The sequence below is a fragment of the Cetorhinus maximus genome, chromosome 21 (assembly GCF_964194155.1).
Source record: "Cetorhinus maximus chromosome 21, sCetMax3.hap1.1, whole genome shotgun sequence".
NCBI classification, from domain to species: Eukaryota; Metazoa; Chordata; class Chondrichthyes; order Lamniformes; family Cetorhinidae; genus Cetorhinus; species Cetorhinus maximus.
Genome location: NC_135899.1, coordinates 21,114,751 through 21,120,919, shown reverse-complemented (window position 1 = coordinate 21,120,919; position 6,169 = coordinate 21,114,751).

Genomic DNA, 6,169 nt, shown 5'->3' with positions numbered 1-6,169 from the left:
GATTGTAAAATTTACCTTTGCACACCTCTCTAGACTGGAATACCAGCCGTAAGATACTAGACAAGACTAAGAGCAGTTGCTTATTGCCAGTTCCAGGTTGAACAGAATAGTGATCATGGAAAATATGACCATTGATAACAGTTTAATTTAAGGGATTATTCAATGCAAGTTCACTAATATTCACAATTGGCCACAGGTATTTGCCTCCATGGAAATATGTTACAATCTTGCAGTAATTTTAAAAAATCCATTTATACAACTCATCAAGATGAACCAAAATGTTTCACAGGCAATAAATTACTTTGAACTGCAGTCACAGTTGGTTTGTACAAAAACACATTTGCCATTTTGCACAAAATAAAGTCCCAGAAACAGCAGTTGCAAAAATGACCAGGGGCTGGATTTAGTGGAGGCTGCCGGAGCAGGTATAGTGGCGTGGGACTGGGTGAATCATGCAGAAGTATGTGCGAAGTACAACTGGCCCTTAGTGAGTTGAGAGTAGGAAGGGCCCGATGTGGGAATCCCACCCAGCAGCAGTGGGAAAGCAGTTAGGCTCATTGTGCTGAATTGAGGAATCCAGCATCAGGAAGGAGGATGCTGTTTGCCACTCCCTGCCTTTTCCTCCGAACTCCCTACCCACTCACTAGCAACCCCTCCCTGCGACTCCCATCCCACCCTCACTGTGTCCTGAAATCCAGCGTCAATCTTGGGGCTAGGCCCCACTACGTTACCAGCAGCAACCACCACTTCCAGTGGCACTGCTGGCAACGGAGAGCTGCCAGCCTCTGATTAGCCAGCAGTTCTCAGGGACAGAATTTCCACCCTTCATGGGGCTGATGTGCTCGGGAGGCCCAACGCTGGCCAGTTAAGTGCCTGATAGGCACATAGTTGCATCGGGATTCCCCCTCAGTAGCGACACATTATTTCTGCCAATCCTGCAACCGATGCCAGTGGGGTGGGTGAACCTGCATTGCTTGAACAGAATTCAGCCCCAAATAATTTGTTTTGATTTTGCTTGCTGCAGGATAAATATTGACCAAGACCCCACAAGAAATTTCTTGTTCTTCTTTAAGATTATGTCATGGACCTTTTATGTCCACCTGAAAAGGCCTCAGTCCAGCATCTCAGTTGAATGGCACACACCTCTGACAATTCAGCACTTCATCAACACTGTTGTGGTAAAAACAACCGTTCTGAATCTGTGAGCTTTCAAGTAAGTAAGGGCTTTCTTTAAGCATATGCTGGTGAGAAAGAACCAGTGTCTCTCTCTCTATGACATAGGCTTTGTAGCACATATTTATAGTTCTTATCCTAATGTTTCTCATTAATTTCTTAACCAACCATAGTATTCTATCAGCAGATGCTCCCATTATCTCACCCCTCAGCATTGGGTACCGCCTTCAGTTCGCGCTTGTCCTTCTTGTCCTTGTCCTGTTCAACAATCAATGACTGTGCAAGCTGATATTGTTACAACTGCTGGGATAACCGCTTCTGGAAGTATCCTTGGCCAAGGGTCCCATCATGCCTATAGTATTGGCTAAATTTCCCATCATGGCTAGAAAGCCCTCTCATAACTATAATTTTCAATTCTAAAGCTATTAATGCACAATTTAACATCAATCTTAATAAAATCAATTCATCTATCCCACTTCCAGCATCTCAGTTGAATGACACGCCCCTCTGACCATTTAGTACTCCATTAACACCATACTAGGGTGTCAACCTAGATTTTATGCTCAAGTTCTAGAAGTAGGCTTGAACCCTGGACCTACTGAGTCAAAGGAGTATGTGTAGAATTTTCCTCTGTGGAGACAAGTGCGGTGGTGGGCAAAAAAGGTGGCGCCTTTCCCACCAGCCGCCGTGGTGGGTTTCCACACCAGATCATCTGCTTTTAAGTTTATATATGCATGAAAGTGAAACATGCCGTATTTCATGGCAGGGCAGGCTGATGATCACCTGCCCTGCCCTTACCTCATCAGCTCATCTTTCCGGGTGCCATATTTAACACACGTACGAACATACGAACTAGGAGCAGGAGTAGGCCAATGGCCCCTCGAGCCTCCGCTGCCATTCAATAAGATCATGGCTGATCTGAATGTAACCTCAACCCCACATTCTCACTGACCCCCGATAGCCTTTCACCCCCTTGTTAATCAAGAATATCTCTAGCTCTGCCTTAAAAATATTCAAAGACTCTGCTTCCACTGCCTTTTGAGGAAGAGAGCTCCAAAGACTCACTACCCTCTGAGAGAAAAAACTTCTCCTCATCTGTCTTAAATGAGTGACCCCTTATTTTTAAAGAATGACCCCTAGTTCTAGATCCTCCCACAAGAGGAATCATCCTTTCCACATCCACCCTGTCAAGGCCCCTAAGCCTAACCTGTCCAGCCTTTCCTCATAAGACAACACACCCATTCCTGGTATTAGTCCAGTAAACCTTCTCTGAACTGCTTCTAATACATTTACATCTTTCTTTAAATAAAGAGACCAGTAGTGTACACAATACTCCAGATGTAGCCTCACCAATGCCCTGTATAACTGAAGCATATGCTCCCTACTTTTGTAATCAATTCTGCTCACAATTAATGATAACATTCTATTAGCTTTCCTGGTTACCTGCTGTATCTGCATACTAACCTTTTGTGATTCATGCACTAGGACGCCCAGATCTCTCTGAATCTCAGAGCTCTGCAATCTCACATCATTTAGGTAATAAGCTTCTTTTTTATTCTTACTATCAAAATGAACGATTTCACATCTGCCAACATTATAGACCATTTGCCAGATCTTTGCCCACTCACTTAACCTATCTATGCCATTTTGCAGCCTCCTGACATCCTCTTCACAATTTACTTTCCTAGCTATCTTTGTGTTGTTAGCAAACTTAGCAACCATTCTTTCCTTTAATATAAATTGTAAAAAGTTGAGGTCCCCGCACTGATCACTGTAGTAAAGCACTCGTCACTTCCTGCCAACCAGAAAAAGACCCACTAATGCCAACTCTCTGCTTCCTGTTAGCTAGCCAATTTTCTAACCATGCCAATATGTTACACCGTACTGCACCTGTACAAAAATTGACTCTGCAGCCAGGACTTGTCGTGGTAAGCACTGGGATGGCCCCCAAAATAATGAAGCCCACAGCAACAAAGTTTAGTGACACTACACTGGTGCCACTCCTGGATGCTGTGGAAGATGGGCGGGATGTACTTTCCCCTGTGATGGGAAGCAGGGGTCCACCAGCCTCACCAGGCTGGCTTGGGAGCAGGTCGCCAGGGTGGTCAGCACTGATGCGCCCTAAAGGAGAACTGCCATCCAGTGTAGGAAGAGGATGGATGATCTCATCTGCTCTGCCAAGGTAAGTCAACCTTCTCCTCACTCTCAACTCACACTCTCACAGGCATGTCAGCCATTCTCAGGGTTACACTCCACAGGGATCTCGCACACTGCCACCATAAGGAACATTGCCACTGACTCTCTCACAAACGCTTTGATCTCTTCATCTCTTCTCATGTCCTGTGCACACCCAGAAAGCAGGCATCAGCCTTGGCATCTGTCCTGCTCACAGTCTGTCCATATGTCTTTATGCAGGACAAGATTGCCCACAACAACAGGGAGCGATCCCAGACCGGAGGGGAGGATGCCTTAGCTCATGCCCCTCACTCAATTTGAAGAGCGGACGGCTGAGTTGGCCGGCGAGGACCGGGATCGAGCCTGCACTGAGGGTGAGATCGGCAGCTTCGGATCTATTGAGGACCCATTGCCAGCTCATCAGAAACTGAGAGTGCTTTGTAATGCTGGTGACTATCCAGCCAATCGCTAATTATCTCTTCTCCCTTTGACAGGCACCAGCAGCAAAAGGAAGAGGACCACCGGCAGCCAACGCATCAGGCCCAGCCCCCACAGCACCTCGGATGAGGATCCTGGACGCCCACAATATGTAGAACCATCACAGCGTTCACCCACACCCTCCAGCCATGCAGAGACATATACCTTGGTGGGACCAAGTTCTAGAGCAGGCTCAGGATCACAACCTGGTGAGCACGGCACAGATCCTGCTCCGCAGCAGGCAGACGCAGGGTCATCCAAGGTCACCGGCACTCAGAGGACTGCTGGAGACCAGGCTTCTGCTGAGTGCCAGACAGATGATGAGCCTGTGGGCTCAGCCCTAACAAAGATGTTGGAGCTGCAAAGACAGACACGGAAACATCAGGCAGGGTTGTCAGATGCCATCAGCAGATTGCAACGGACGATAGAGGAGTCCGTTCATGTTCAGTCTGATGTCGTCACACGGACATGCTAATACTCTGAGGTCAACACTGGTAGGATGGCGACCGCCATGGAGACCTTTGTCCAGGACATTGCGCCTGACCTGTGCCAGGACCTGCACTTCATCTACTGAAGCATAGGTGGGATCCATCAGTGGCTAGGAGAGAGGGTGATAGGTCCTCGATCTCACTCCAGGTGCCCCTTCTCCTCAAGGAGTCAGCCAGGGGCCCTCTGTCACCCACAGAGAGGAGGACCATCAACTGGACCCCCTGAGGCCATCCACCTTGGTCACTCACAGTGTGTCCAGTTGGTCTCAGTTCCCTCTGCCCATGACCCCATCAGCTGCAGCTCCACAGGCCAAGGAGGGTGCACCTGTCCCACAGCAGGAGACCCAAAGCAGGTCGGGGCCCTCCAGGCCTCGGCCCTCTTGAGGACACCTGCCAAGGTCATTACAGACAACAGGGTGTAGCAGTCAGCTGTCCCCCTCCACCTCTACTGTAGATGTCGGGGATGCACCCAGACTTAACAGTAGGTTAAGAAAAATTAAGAAATATTTGGAGCACAAAAGTAGAATGGATTTCACAATCAGTATGTAAGATGCACAAATGTAAATGCTATTTGTTTCAGTCTATTTCTCATCTAGTATATGACTCTTAGATCTGATGATATGCTCTGAGGTCAGTCAAGTTTTTCAGGTACCCCCTAGTCCCACACCAGATGTTCTGTGCAGAAATGCCACAGTGCGGATTCAGATTAGACTTCAGACATCAAGGCGAGAACCATTAAGTGATGCTTCTCCCCCTTCAGGTGCCTTGCTACACTGCGGTGATACTGAGCATTGCAGTGCTGCTCCTGCTTCTTGAAGGCTCCGGTAAGCAATGAGATGTTGGCAAGATGCTTAAAGAGGCTGCACCATCTCAACTCTGCTCAGAAAACTCACTGTTGCAGTAATCAGCCCATAACAGGAAGGTCATATGCTCCAGAGGCAGCACAGCCTTCCAAGGATGAGGACATCGTGATGCAAGAGTATAACCCCACATTCAGAGATTGATGTGCTTCACTGTGATGAAGAGGATCGCAACAAAGGTGTTAAATTGGACCCAGCATGGAGGGCACTGGTATGAGCTATTCGTCATCATTCTCCTGGAACCTGGTGGCTATAAATATTTCATGTTCATGCCTACCTCATCTGGCCCTGCTATGGCCTCTTCCTCTGGAGCCTCAGCTTATTCACCCTCATTGAGTGTAGCTCCCTCGACATTCTCATAATCGGAAGAGGCATGCAGCTCCTCCATCTCTTGTTCTGCCAAGTCATCCCCACCGCTTTGGAGCATCAGGTTGTGTGGAGTGCAGCAAGTGATGGTGATGCCTGAGACCCTCTGGGGAGTGTACTGGAGAGTGCCGCTTGACCTGTCCAGATATTGAAACCGCATCTTCAAAATGCCAATGATCTGCTCAATTAATGAGCGTGTTGCAGAATGAGTAGTGCTGTACCTCTGCCCTGAGGCACCTAGTGGCTGCTGAACAGCCTCTTAAAGCCACATGAGTGTAGCTGATGGCCCCCTGCACCTGTGGGAATCCAGAGATAGCAGCAAAACCCAGTTCTCTGGCAGCCTGGCTGGCTTCATGTAGGGAGAACTGGATGTAATTGTGAACCTTGTTAATTAGGGCATTGGTAACCTCTTTTCAGGAATATATAGTACTTTTCATGAATTTAGAGTAACAGTGGGGTGTGTGTGTGTATGTGCATTTTGATGTATCAGAAGATAAGCTAGGTTTGAAATGTTAAGGAGGTAAACATGGGGCCGTTTAGAGTGTAAGGTATAAAAGGAACAATTGCATTTTTAAATAAACCAGGCTAGATTTAATTCAAAGAGAGGGAGTGAAATATTACACCTAGTCA